General features: G+C 50.3%; 1 non-coding gene and 1 pseudogene across 1 annotated transcript; both read left to right on the forward strand.

Annotated features, from left to right (window-relative positions):
• Positions 1-507: 507 nt before the first annotated feature.
• On the forward strand, positions 508-696 carry LOC144669050 (U2 spliceosomal RNA). Its single transcript, XR_013573590.1, has one exon. It is a non-coding gene; the product is annotated as a U2 spliceosomal RNA (small nuclear RNA).
• A 7,523-nt stretch (positions 697-8,219) lies between these two features.
• Positions 8,220-8,371, forward strand: LOC144669237 (U1 spliceosomal RNA; annotated as a pseudogene).
• Positions 8,372-13,884: the final 5,513 nt, after the last annotated feature.

Consider the following 13,884-nt stretch of genomic DNA (forward strand, 5'->3'; position numbering starts at 1 on the left):
AGTGGTTGCTGTCGAGGTTCATCCCGAGCAGTTCTGTGACACAGGACTCTGTGCTCTACGGGCTGTTCCCAGGGACACACACCGAGACAAACATCAACTGCAGCTGGAGGATCATCAACTCGGTGAAAGACGCGCTTTGGTCTGCCCGAAACTTGTTGGTCTTCCAGCACAAAGAGTTGTCCCCGACCGATTGTTGCGGACTGGCACAATCCAAAGTCCAGGACTACGTGCTGAGGGACGCACTAAAGCTTGGGGCAGCTGCCGCAAAGGCGCAATGGGGAAGGGTCGCTGTCTAAGACCTTTCTACCACAGCGCACCGAGAGACTGGGAACTGTTTAGAGCCCCTCGGGCTGTACAGATCAAAATGAAAGGCTGTAAATGACTGTAATATTGTTTGTACTGATGCACCTGGTGATACATTTTGTAAAAGTTTAACCTGGATTGTACCCTTGTAATGTTGTTTTTGAAATGGTTTTGAATGTGATTGAAGATTTTTATGAATAAAGTATATTTTTACAAAAAAAAAAAAAAAAAAAAAAAAAATCTGTTCTTATCAGTTTAATATCTGATACGTCCCTTATCTGGGGACCATATATTAAATTGATTTTTGGAGCAGGGAGATGGAATAGGGGCTTGCTCCGTCCACTCCACGCATCGACCCGGTATTGCAGTATCTCTGGGAACGGTGCACCCTCCCCTTTCCAGGGGATTTTCAATGCTAAAAATAGTTTTCTTACAAACATCTGCTTTCTTTACTTCTCAACATGTACATGTTCCAAAATCCAACTTTCTTTGGAAAAACTCAGCAAGTCTGGCAGCATCGGCGGAGAAGAAATCAGTCAACGTTTCGAGCCCTCATGGCCCTTCAGCAGAACTGAAGCATAGTTTCAACAAGGGAGAAATATAAATTGGTTTAAGGTGGGTGGGGGGGAAGAGACACATTGAGGGTGTGGTGTGAGCAGATAATCAAAAGATGTCAGAGACAAAAGGGTCAAAGAGGTGTTGAAGGTGGTGGTCTTTGTCTGAGAAAAGTGCTAATTAAGAATGCAAGACAGGATATTCAAAGTACAGCTCTAGTGGGGGTGGGGTGGAAAGACTAAAGGTCTTTAGTCTTTCCACCCCACCCCCACTAGAGCTGTACTTTGAATATCCTGTCTTGCATTCTTAATTAGCACTTTTCTCAGACAAAGACCACCACCTTCAACACCTCTTTGACCCTTTTGTCTCTGACATCTTTTGATTATCTGCTCACACTACACCCTCAATGTGTCTCTTCCCCCCCCCACCCACCTTAAACCAATTTATATTTCTCCCTTGTTGAAACTATGCTTCAGTTCTGCTGAAGGGCCATGAGGGCTCGAAACGTTGACTGGTTTCTTCTCCGCCGATGCTGCCAGACTTGCTGAGTTTTTCCAGGTAATTCTGTTTTTATTTTGTTTTGGATTTCCAGCATCCGCAGTAGCTTTTAGCTTTTTGTTTTTATCCAACTTTCTTTCTTTCTCTCTCTCTCTCTCTCTCTCTCTCACTCACTCACCCGCAGCAGCTACACACAAAAAACACGCACGCTCACCCAACACTCACAGACAGCACTCTCATCTCACAAACACTCTACCTCACTTATACAAAAACAGCTTTCACTTGCAAATACACCTCTCAAACACTCTCTCAGCTGCACCTTTCGCCTCACAACATTTTAAACCAGCTCTCTGCTGCCGCTGCCGCTGCTGCTGCTGACACAGCAACAATCAAAACTCACACCTCAAAGCTCACACACTTTACACAGCTACTCCGAAACCTCTACATCCACATTCACACAATCCTTACATTGCACAAGGAGCCCATTCCGCCCGTCGTGCCTGCACCAGCTCTCCCGGTGAACATTTCACCTCGTGCCTTTCTCCTGCCTTCTCCACGTAACCCGGCACATGCTTTCTTTTCAAATAATCATCTCATTCCCTCTTCAATTGAACCTGCCTCCGCCGCGCTATCAGGTGGTGCATTCCAGACCCTGACCGCTCGCTGCTCCTATCGCTTTTGCTTCTTTTGCCAGTTACTTTAAACCTGTGCCCTCTCCTTCTCGATCCTTGCCCCGGTGCAAACAGTTTCTCCCTATCTACTCTCTCCAGACCCCTCATGATTTTCAATACCTCTATCAAGTCTCCTCTCAGACTTCTTTTCCCCAAGGAATACAGTCCCAACTTCTCCAATCTTACTTCATAACTCAACTTCCTCGCCCCTGGAACCAAACTCGTAAACCTCTTCTGCACTCTCTCCAATGCCTCCACTACCTTCCTAAAATGCAAGTCAAAATGCAATCCGTCAGAGTCGGCATGGCTTTACGAAGAGTAAATCGTGTTTGACTAATTTGCTAGAGTTCTTTGAAGATGTGACAAGCAAAGTGGATAACGGGGATCCTGTAGATGTAGTATGTCTGGACTTCCAGAAGGCATTTGATAAGGTGCCGCACAAAAGATTAATACACAAGATAAGATCACACGCAGCTAAGGGTAATATATTAGCTTGGATAGAGGATTGGCTAACCAACAGAAAGCAGAGAGTCAAGATAAATGGGTCTTTTGTGGATGCCAAGCTGTAACTAGTGGGGTGCCACAGGGTTCGGTCCTCGGGCCCCAACTATTTACTTGGATTCAGGAGTAGAAGGTACTATAGCTAAATTTGCAGATGACACCAAAATAGGTGGGAAAGTAAGTTGCAATGAAGAAATAAGAAATTTACAAATGGATATGGACAGGTTAGGTGAATGGGCCAAAATTTGGCAGATGGAGTTTAACTAAGTTAAATAAGTTTAATAAGTGTGCGGTTATCCATTTTGGTCAGAAGAATAAAAAGGCGACTTATTATTCAAATGGAGAGAAACTTCAGAAATGCTTCAGCACAGAGGGATCTGGGTGTCCTCGCGCACGAATCGCTGAAAGCTAGTATGCAGGTACAGCAGGTAACAAGGAAGGCAAATGGAATCGCTTCTCGGCCTTTTGGCTAAGATCAAGTGTTGCAGGGGCGACACCATGGTCCTACCAAGGCAAGGTCGGGATGGAAGGGCTATAACCAATCGCAATCGAAATCCATACCGTGGGTTACCTATCACCGTCCGAGTCACGGTGAACCACAGCGACGAAGGAGGATCACCTATTGATCGGGGCTTCTTCACCAGGAGGATCCTGTTGAAGGCGTGCGGCTTCCAAGCTACGGAGATCTTCACCCTGCACGACTCCCGCAAAGGTGGTTATTTCGACGTGACGTTCAAGCAAGTGGCAGACTGCGTCCGGCTCCTGAGGGTGTTCGAGGAGAAGAGAGACCTGCCGGAGATGAAGATCCTGACGGCGGAGCCGCACTTTTCTCTGCCGTTGCAACGGGAACGTGAGGTGATGGTGCATGTGTACAACCCCTTCGTCCCTGTCGCCGACGTGGTCACCTTCCTCACCAGGTACTTCGATAAGGTGGGGAGCGGCACCGAGATTCGAGACGACTTGGGGATCTGGACAGGCAAACGCCTGTTTAAGGTCACGCTAAAGACCGATGGTAAGGGAGCCATTTTCCACCCTCCTTCCAGTTTCGCTATCGGGGGAAACCGTGGCTACCTGGTCTACGCTGGGCAACCCAAGCATTGTCGCTCATGCGGCAAGGCTGGTCATGTGGCGGCCAACTGCAGCGCCTCCCTCTGCAAGATCTGCAAACAGGAAGGGCACCAGACAAAAGACTGCAAACAGGCCAAGTGCTGCAACCTGTGTGGCGAGGCAAGTCACCTCTACAGGACCTGCCCCAAACGCTGCCGTACTTACGCACAGGCAGCCAAAGCCGACCACGGGGAAGCAGAAGAAATGTTCCGTGTCACTCCAACCACCAAGGCCCCCAGGGAGCTCAACGGGACAAAGGAGGACACAGAGAGAGACAAGGTGGAGAAAGAGATTGAGGCAACAGAGAGCCAATCAACAGCACCACCCCCTGAACCTTCCAGTCCTCAGGACAGCGAATCAATGGAGGAGGAGGCAGCAGTGGAAAAGCAGCAGGGGGAGTGGCGGACGGTGAAGAACAAGAAAAGTAAGAGGGAGCGAAGAAGAAGCAAAGGCGTTTCCCAGAGAAGCGGCAAGAGGCGTCTCCCATCCGACACGGATGACAAGGGCAGCAGCTCTTCGGATGAGGAAGTGCCAGAGCGGCACCGACAGAAGAGGCGGCAAAGCTCCAGGGCGTTGGAGGACGAGACACCCGAGCTCCAGAAAATTGGAGACAACAAGGAGACCAACGCACCCCAACTTTGCCTGCAACCTGAGGAGGCCAGTGCACCACAGCCCCTGGAATCTGGGAGCAGTGAGGCAATCATCGCACCCCAGCTCCAGGAAGCCGGGAACAGCAACCCCCCAGAGGGGGTGAGTTTTGGAGAAGCTTCTCCAGCAAAGGTCATCTCAAAATCCGCTCACTACGTGAACCTCCAGATGCCACTGGAGCAGAACACGGCCAAGGAGATCTACCTCAGCCCATCCAAAGTGAAGGAATTTGAGCTCACTACGGGTATGAAGGAGCAGACTAAAGGTCTGGGACTCTCAGAGACAGTGGGTTTGGTAGGAGAATAAATGCTTTAATATGGGTTTAAAGATTGTATCCATAAATGTGCGTAGCATTAAATCTACTACGCGATGTGTTGCGACCTTGGACTACCTAGCCAAGGTCAAAGCTGACCTGTTGTTTCTGCAGGAGTGTGCGATACCGCACCTCAGCTCCTACAGGCAATGGTCACGATGGTGGTCCCACGGGCCATCGATCTGGTCGGGCGGAAACGACTCTCGTTCCTCCGGCCTGGGTATTCTGCTGCGGGGAGGCAACTTCACCGTCTCCGAGGTCAAGGAGGTGGTGGGCGGGCGACTCCTGGTAGCAGACGTAATGTACAAGAACGCTCCACTCCGGTTAATTAACGTGTACGGCCCGGCACAAGGGGCTGAGCGGCTGGAGGTTTTTCAGCAGCTCCCACTGCTGCTGGCGACCTCCAGGCCGGTCATTCTGGGCGGGGACTTCAACTGCATCATCGATGCGGCTGGACGATCCGGCAGGGCCGGAAGCAGATTGGACGCTACGTCCAGATCCCTGATGGAAACAGTTAAGGACGCCAAGCTGCACGACGTCTTCAGCAACCCTGCAGACGGAGCGCAGCGTAGATACACCTGGTCGCGGCCAGACGGGTCCATTCGTTCCAGGATAGACTTCCTGTTTGTGTCCCGTGCATTCACAGTCAGATCCACCGAGGTCAAGCCGGTGTTCTTCTCTGACCACTGCCTCCTACTGGCGGACTGCCACTTGGAGGAAGACCTGAGGGTGGGCAGGGGGGCATGGAAGCTAAATGTGCAACTGCTGACCCCAGAGAACATTGAGGAGCTCAAGAGGGATTACAAAGGTTGGAGAACCGTGAAACCCCTCTTTGAGTCCCTGACACACTGGTGGGAAGTGATCAAGGGAAGCATCAAGAGGTTTTTCATCCTCAAAGGCACCCAGAAAGCTAGAAAGGAACAGAGGGAAATGTCCCGACTCCAGGAAAAGATGCAGAATCTGCTCCGGCTGCGGTCGATGGGGGTCGATGTCAAGGAGGAGCTCCAAGAGGTGAAGGGCCAGCAAGCCTCGCACTTTGCCTCGGAGGCCTCCAAGATCATCTTCCGTTCCAGAGTCCGCTCCGTGGAGCAGGATGAGACGTGCTCACGTTTCTTCTTCCAAAAGGTACACAGAGAGCGCTCTGTGATCAGCAGCCTGAAGGAAGAAGACGGCTCAGTAAAGTCATCACGGTCCGACATTCTGAGGATCAGCAAATCCTTTTATGCCGGACTGTATGACGTGAAGCCCACGGACAGCACGGCCTCCCAGTCCTTCCTGTCCTCTATCACGGAGGTCCTAGACCACAGTACGCGGGAGAGCCTAGACAAACCGCTAACTCCTGACGAACTGACTAAGGCCCTCGAGTCCTTCGAGAAGAGTAAAACCCCCGGAAGCGACGGCCTGCCGGCGGAGTTGTATTCGGCTCTGTGGGACTTGATCGGCCCAGACCTGCTAGAAGTGTACGAGAGTATGCTCCTGGCCGGCAGCATGTCAGAATCCATGAGGAAAGGCATCATCACCCTCATCTACAAGCACAAGGGGGAAAGGGAGGAAATTAGAAATTGGCGACCCATTTCACTGTTGAATGTGGACTATAAGATTCTGTCCAAGGTCATCGCCAACCGGGTCAAATCCGCTCTGGAATTGGTGATTCACCCTGACCAGACCTGCTCTGTGCCAGGCAGGAAGATCTCTGACAGCCTGGCGCTGCTCAGGGATACGATTGCCTATGTACAGGACAGGGGGGTGGATACCTGCCTCATCAGCTTGGATCAGGAGAAGGCCTTTGACAGAATATCGCACACCTACATGGTAGATGTGCGCTCCAAAATGGGGTTTGGGGAGGGAATTCGAAATTGGATCCAACTGCTCTACACTAACATCAGTAGCGCAGTCTCAATCAACGGGTGGGAAACAGATAGCTTTCCGATTAAATCTGGAGTCAGGCAGGGCTGTCCTCTCTCGCCTGTTCTTTTCGTGTGTTGCATAGAACCCTTTGCCGAGTCCATCAGGAAGGATCCGGGCATAAGAGGAGTGACGATCCCAGGCAGTGGAGGCATTCAGGTAAAAGCCTCCCTGTACATGGACGACGTCGCCGTCTTCTGCTCGGATCCGCTGTCGGTGCGCAGACTGATCCACATCCGCTACCAGTTCGAACTGGCCTTGGGAGCCAAGGTAAATCGTGGGAAGAGCGAGGCCATGTTCTTTGGGAAGTGGGCTGACCGATCATTTGTCCCCTTCACTGTCAGGGCTGACGGCCTGAAGGTGCTGGGGATATGGTTCGGAGGGACCGGGGCATGCGTTAGAAACTGGAAGGAGCGAGTGTCTATGGTGAAAAGGAAACTGGGCATGTGGGAGCGACGCTCCCTCTCCATTGCGGGTAAGAACCTGGTCATCAGGTGTGAGGCACTCTCGCTGTTGCTGTACGTGGCGCAGGTCTGGCCCATTCCACACTCCTGCGTGGTGGTGATCACACGAGCCATCTTCCGCTTTATCTGGAGGTCAAAAATGGATCGTGTCCGCAGAGACGCGATGTACAAGCCTCTAGATAAAGGGGGAAAAACCGTGCCCAACATCGCCCTCATACTGATGGCCACCTTTGTGTGTGGCTGCGTCAAGCGGTGCATAGACTCTCAGTACGCAAACACCAAGTGTCACTACGTGCTGAGGTTCTACCTGTCCCCGGTGTTGCGAAGGATGGGTCTGGCCACGCTGCCGCTGAACGCTCCAAGTAGTTGGACCGTGCCGTACCACCTGTCCCTGGTGGAAAAATTTATGCAGAAAAACACCTTTGACCACAAGTCCATCAGGCAGTGGTCAGCACGTAACGTCCTAGAGGCCCTGAGGGAAAAGGAGAGGGTGGACCCTGTGGGATGGTTCCCCGAGCAGACTGTCAAAGTCATTTGGCAGAATGCCTCATCGCCAGAACTTTCCAACAAGCACCAAGACGTAGCTTGGCTGGTGGTGAGAAAGGCCCTCCCCGTCAGATCCTTCCTACACGTCAGGAGTCTCACCCCCTCTGCACGTTGCCCTCGAGGTGGCTGTGGTGGGGAAGAGACCGTTGTTCACCTCCTTGTGGATTGTGCCTTTGCAAAGAAAGTCTGGAGAGAGATGCAGTGGTTGCTGTTGAGGTTCATCCCGAGCAGTTCTGTGACACGGGACTCTGTGCTCTACGGGCTGTTCCCAGGGACACACACCGAGACAAACATCAACTGCAGCTGGAGGATCATCAACTCGGTGAAAGAGGCGCTTTGGTCTGCCCGAAACTTGTTGGTCTTCCAGCACAAAGAGTTGTCCCCAACCGATTGTTGCGGACTGGCACAATCCAAAGTCCAGGACTACGTGTTGTGGGATGCACTAAATCTTGGAGCAGCTGCCGCAAAGGCGCAATGGGGAAGGGTCGCTGTCTAAGACCTTTCTACCACAGCGCACCGAGGGACTGGGAACTGTTTAAATCCCCTCGGGCTGTACAGCTCAAAATGAAAGGCTGTAAATGATTGTAATATTGTTTGTACTGATGCACCTGGTGATACATTTTGTAAAAGTTTAACCTGGATTGTACCCTTGTAATGTTGTTATTGAAATGGTTTGGAATGTGATTGAAGATATTTTATGAATAAAGTATATTTTTGCAAAAAAAAGAAAAAAAAGGTTCTCCCAGGACGAGGCTAGCCCATTGCACTTCGGGTGTGCTAACGCCTGCGATGTCCCCAAATGCGGGATACTCGACTGCAAAATTTGTGGTAGTGGGGGACTGCGTTCGCGCTCTCCCCTGATTCACAATTCAAAAAATAGATTTCATCATATCTTTCATTTTCTCTTCTATTTCCTGTCAGCAACCTTTTCTGAAAAAAGAAATATATAACCCCCAATGTGTGCTCTTCAAAATCTATACTGGACTGGTTATTTAGTTTTTTCTTTCCTCCTCGCAAATATTATCCAACCCCCATTCTTTTCCTCCCTGTCATTATCAGCCGGCAATTATTCCATCTCTGCATCATTTTCGCCAGACCGTTTGTTTTGTGGCCGCCAAATTACTCGCGCCATTTTTAACCCCGCGTTTGCCCACTCAAAAATCTCTCTCAAACAACCCCCATCTAACACCCAACCCACCATCACAACAGTCCCCACACTCCCAGCACCGCCCCACCCCCTATCTCTCTGGACGTCTGTATAAATACAAACTCATATCAGTCAGCTATTAACTCATATGCATTCACCATTTTAAACATGTAGCAGCGACCCCTCACTATTTCAAACATGAACAAGCACCCTGTCCCCATGTTCATTCAAATTACCCCCCTCCGAAACGAACAGCAGCCTCCCACCTCCTCTGTATAATCTCCCCCTTAATCAGCCCCCTGTGTGACTCCTACCTTCTGAAACTCCTGCCTCCTCTCCCCATGTGTAAAGTCTTTCCCTGCCCCTTCTGCAGCTCACTTCCCCTGCTGTGGGTCCATCAATTCACCTGTGATTATTCCTTGAAGGCTTAAATAGCGCAAAGCGAAGAAATAAACAGAAAGAAAACTGGAGAAAGGCAGATAGAAACCTAAACCCTCAGTAAAATGACCACCGGGAATCCCGTTTAACCGTCAGAATGATCGCGCAGCCCAAATTACACGCATTATCCCTGAATTATAACAAGATTTTAGGCAGCTTCACTTTAGGACTTTTCATTTCCTCTTGTGGGGCTCCTGTTCCTCACACACTGGAGGCTAACATGTAAGTTTTAGATTGCAAGGCTAGGCTACTTTAACCCCAAGATTTTCTTTTTGAAACTCCAGGCCCACAGTCCAACAGGAACTGGTTAACCGGAGCCACCGAAAACCAGGGTCCCGGAGAGGAATTGAAATCTCGGGGTAAGAAACGGACACAAACTCACGTGGGCCCATGGAGCACGGCCTTGGAGAAGGTCTCAGGAAACTCCTGAAGAAGAAGAGTCCTTGTCCCATTCTGGATCTTCAGATTGCAGGTTTCAAAATAAAAATTCTTTGAGGGGTGGGGGAGAAAATTAATTCCATGAAAACAGAGAGCAAAGAACATTTTCAAACAAAATAACGCAAGAGCCAATGAATCACTCTCAGTTACAACTCAGCAACATCCAAATACAAACAAGTCAAAGAGTTATAAAGCAGATTGAGACAGAGGGAACACACACGCACATTAAGCCAGAGTGGGGACTAGCTCCGCACTCTGGAGGCGGTTTTCGGATTGGGTTCCTAGCCAGGTATATCCTGAACGAGCAGTTTGCAGACTCCACCCCTGGCATGTTGGGATGTCTCTCAATCTGCTCCCCAGGAGGCCTGTCCATTGATATGTTAATCCCAGGGCAGGACAACTTTCTGATTCTTCCTGTCCTTTGATGTGTTCACCCCAGGAAAACAATGTTTCAGCCATTTTCTGGTTAATGTTAAAACTTTAACTCATCTTGTCGGGAATGTCACTGCAGTTTGAAATATCAAACACTAAACCCCCAACACAAGACTGTGCAAAGCATGTGGATTGTTACTGAGATTCCGTCTGTGGTTTTTAGTGATGTCAGTGTGGATTGTGTAATCTGTGTGTGTGTGAGTGTTGCTGGTCCCATAATGTAACGCAAATGTCTCCTTGCAGCCTCTCAGTACGCCACTCATGGTCCCCTGGTACTTTTTGGATTGTCTGGAGAAGACATTGAAAGAATTAGAGTTAAACAATGCTAACACTAGCTGCACTGCGACGAGTATATGAGAGCTTATTCTTATCCAGGGGTGTATGTCCACATTCAGCCCCCATTCCCACACTTGCTCCCACCGTCGGATCTCTCAAGTGCTCTTCCGTATCATTGATTAGCCTTTTAAACACCGCCTGTAACACGTAATGCTGATTCCTCACCTTTCGTAAGTCACCGTTAAACTTTGTCAGACTTTCGGGAAGGTGGGGAATTGGGGCCTGCTTAGGTTCCTCATAGTGTTCCAGGGCATGGTGGAGTGTGTCGGAGGCGTTGACTGAGACCTGACCCCTTTGTTGGACGTACATTATTCACGCTGTGTCTGATAGTAACTGGGAGCCGGGGTTCCCTTGTATCCTGAGCGGGTGTGATGGTTTTCTCTGTGGGTAATTTCTAATATACAACCCTCCGTTCGGTTGTACCCGCATTTGTCCAGCACCCCCCCCCCGTTCCAACTGGATGGGAGCAAATTGTGAGGCTACCTTTCCATCTGCAGCCGCTCAGTGATACCCTGTGTATGCCCTCATTCTTGCGTATGGCATGCATATCTATGGGGTAGTACCGGAGGGAGTCATTGTCTCGGATTAACCCAATGTTCTCCACTCGGTACTGAGGGTGTGGGCCCGTGTCTGCTGTGACTGAGGGGATTGCCCATACCTAACACGTTCATTTGGTTTGAGGTGCACTTCTGAATCACCGCATACACCCTGGTCACTCCTTTCAATGTACATGCGTCGATGACGCCTGGGTTCTTGGCCATCCCCCACAACCGGGCACTGTTGATCCAGCCCGGTACCTCCCCACTTTGGATCTGGCCCAGATTTTGTCTTAATTGCCCGATCAGCCACTGGCCGTAAGCTGGCTTTTTTAGGTGCTGCCCTCTTGTCGTTCCTCCCTTTCTATTAATTGGCTGGTGGCTTTAGCATGGGTCTCTATAACGTGTACGCTTTCCAATACAGATGCCACACTCTTGCCCCCTAGGGCCGCTGCCGTTTCACCACCCCTCGCTACTCTTATGAGCAAGCTGCCTCATGATCCCTTTAAGATTCGTGACCTCGGAGTTGATTCCTTGAATGTCGAGAGAGTTTACCAGGGAAGTCCCTGTGTTCACCCCTGTCAGTACATTGTTAACTAACTCTCTCTTCTGGCGGTGGAAAGCAGGATGTCCCCTGAATCTAGTGGCACCCGTGGCGTCGGCCGGCTGATTAATCACAGCCTTACTCAGTAATTTGTACAGTTTTCGTAGGGGCGCTTGGTTACTGCAATACTCAGGCAGTTGCATACCTGCCAGGTTCACAATTACCTGTACAATTTCATGTTTAACATTATCATACAAGAGTTCATCGTCCGTATACAGTACCAGTCCATTCTGTGGCCCAGGGGTCATGTCTGGGCAAGATAGTCTCTGTGGTGTCGTCGTGTCCTGTGATAGCAGGGTGGTGTCGGTCCGGGGGTCCGCCGTTGCAGTCAACTCTCCGTGTTTGGCCCTCAAGATCCAATGCCAGGTATCTGTCATTCCCAAGTCTTCCTCCCCGGGACAGTGACCCCAGTTGTTGTTCTCCTGGGGTGTGAAGGTAAATTGCGAAAAATCTCTCACACACTGTATCTCTCACACACTGTAGCTTTCTCCTTTACGTCCCTCCTTGTGCACAGCCCACGGTGACCCTCCCCGTAGTTGAGGATTCCCCCTTTTCTCTTTCAGATGGCCAGTCCTCCAGATCGGGAATGAATCCTAAACCACTTGGCTAACACAGTACGGACTGCTCGTTGCCCGTTTTCCTCCCACTGCCTGGTAATTTAGTCTTTCTTACTTACATCATACCTTTTCAGTTGTGACCAGTGTTTCCACCTAGCTTTTCCCTTCATATCGGCGCAGGCACGTGAATAATTCCGTACGGTCCAGTCCATTTTGGGGCAAAACCTGGTTGGCTAGGGGTGATTTGAACAAACACCATGTCTCCGACCTCAGCCGGTGGTGACGGGGGTCCCCCTTTTGTCCTCTCTTCTAAATCCCTGATAGCCTGTTGGTCCTTCACTTCCTGTTGTAATTCCTTTAGCTGTCCATCCAATTGCTTAATATCATTTTTAATTTTATCTCTGATGGGTCCCATATCCTCACTTCCGGTGGCTCTGCCCTCTGGCAAGCGCATCGCCCTCCCGGTCAGCAACTCATAAAGGGGTTTATCTTAAATCCAGCATTTTTCAGTGTCCTTATGACTATCAGGAGAGCTCCGATGTGGCCCCTTTCCGATTCTGACGCTATTAGGATATCATCTGCATATTATAAGATTGTACTGTTGTTAGACTCTACGTCGCACGGACTCAGCTTCTCACTCGTGACCCGATGGAGGATGTTGGGGCTGTTGTGGAATCCCTGTGGGAGCCTCGCCCATGTACACCGTCTCCCTCCCACTGTGAAAGCGAATTTATCTTGGGATTCCTGGTCCAGTGGTATCGACCAAAATCCATTGGCTACATCTAACACTGTAAATATTTTATGTTCGGGTTTTTACAATTAAAGCACACCTCGGGTTTAGGAACGGCTGCTGCAGTGGCCACCATTTCAGTGGGGTCTGTAACCTCACTGCCGACACCTTTATCTTAGTTTTCCCTATGTGGTTATCTACCCCGGTGGCCCATCTTCCTCGATCATATGTGTTCTTGTCTACTAGCCCGGTGTCTAGGATTGACTGGTGGGCCCGGGCCCGGTGTCTAGGATGGCCTGGTGGGCCCGGGCCTGGTGTCTAGGATGGCCTGGTGGGCCCGGGCCCGGTGTCTAGGATGGCCTGGTGGGCCCAGTGTCTAGGATGGCCTGGTGGGCCCGGGCCCGGTGTCTAGGATCGCCTGGTGGGCCCGGGCCCGGTGTCTAGGATTGCCTGGTGGGCCCGGGCCCGGTGTCTAGGATTGCCTGGTGGGCCAGGCTAAGGCCATCCTTGTACAATTGCATAAACTGTACATCGTCTCGGTTCAGCGCAGCACCTACACCCCCGTAGTTACAATATGCCTCAAACTTCCGATTGCCATATTCATGGGCACTCTCGCCCTTTTCTTGTTTTATGGGGCTTGCCCTAAGTCTTGTGCCATTTCTGCTCTAAAGGCTCGGAAATCAGCTTGCTGCTGTGCCTGGTCTGCCTGGTTGTCCGGGCACCGGGGGCACAAGCTCTATCTTAATTGGGGCCACGGGTTATGGTGGTGGTGATTCCCAACCCGCTTCCCGTTGTTCCTCATATCCTGCCGCCTGTTCCACCAGCCCGTTCCAATCTATATTATCTGCGTATTGTGCAGCTACTGGTGGCTGTGGTAAAGCTGCCGAAACTGACATGAGATTTTTTGCCTGAACCAGCTCTTCATTTTGGGATTTGTTGGCCAACATTCGATTTACTTTCTTACTTAACTCTATGTGTTGTCTTAACATTAGGATCCAGGCTTCATCATCTTTGTCTTTTTTCTGATTATCCCACCATTTTCTCTGATCAGCGGGTGAGTCAAATGGGTTCCAATTGTTCTTTCTCATTTTGCCTATCGATTTCTTATTTTTGTCAGCTCAATGCTGTGTCAAGGATCCCTCTGGTCCCCACTCG

The sequence above is a fragment of the Cetorhinus maximus genome, chromosome 28 (assembly GCF_964194155.1).
Source record: "Cetorhinus maximus chromosome 28, sCetMax3.hap1.1, whole genome shotgun sequence".
Lineage (NCBI taxonomy): Eukaryota > Metazoa > Chordata > Chondrichthyes > Lamniformes > Cetorhinidae > Cetorhinus > Cetorhinus maximus.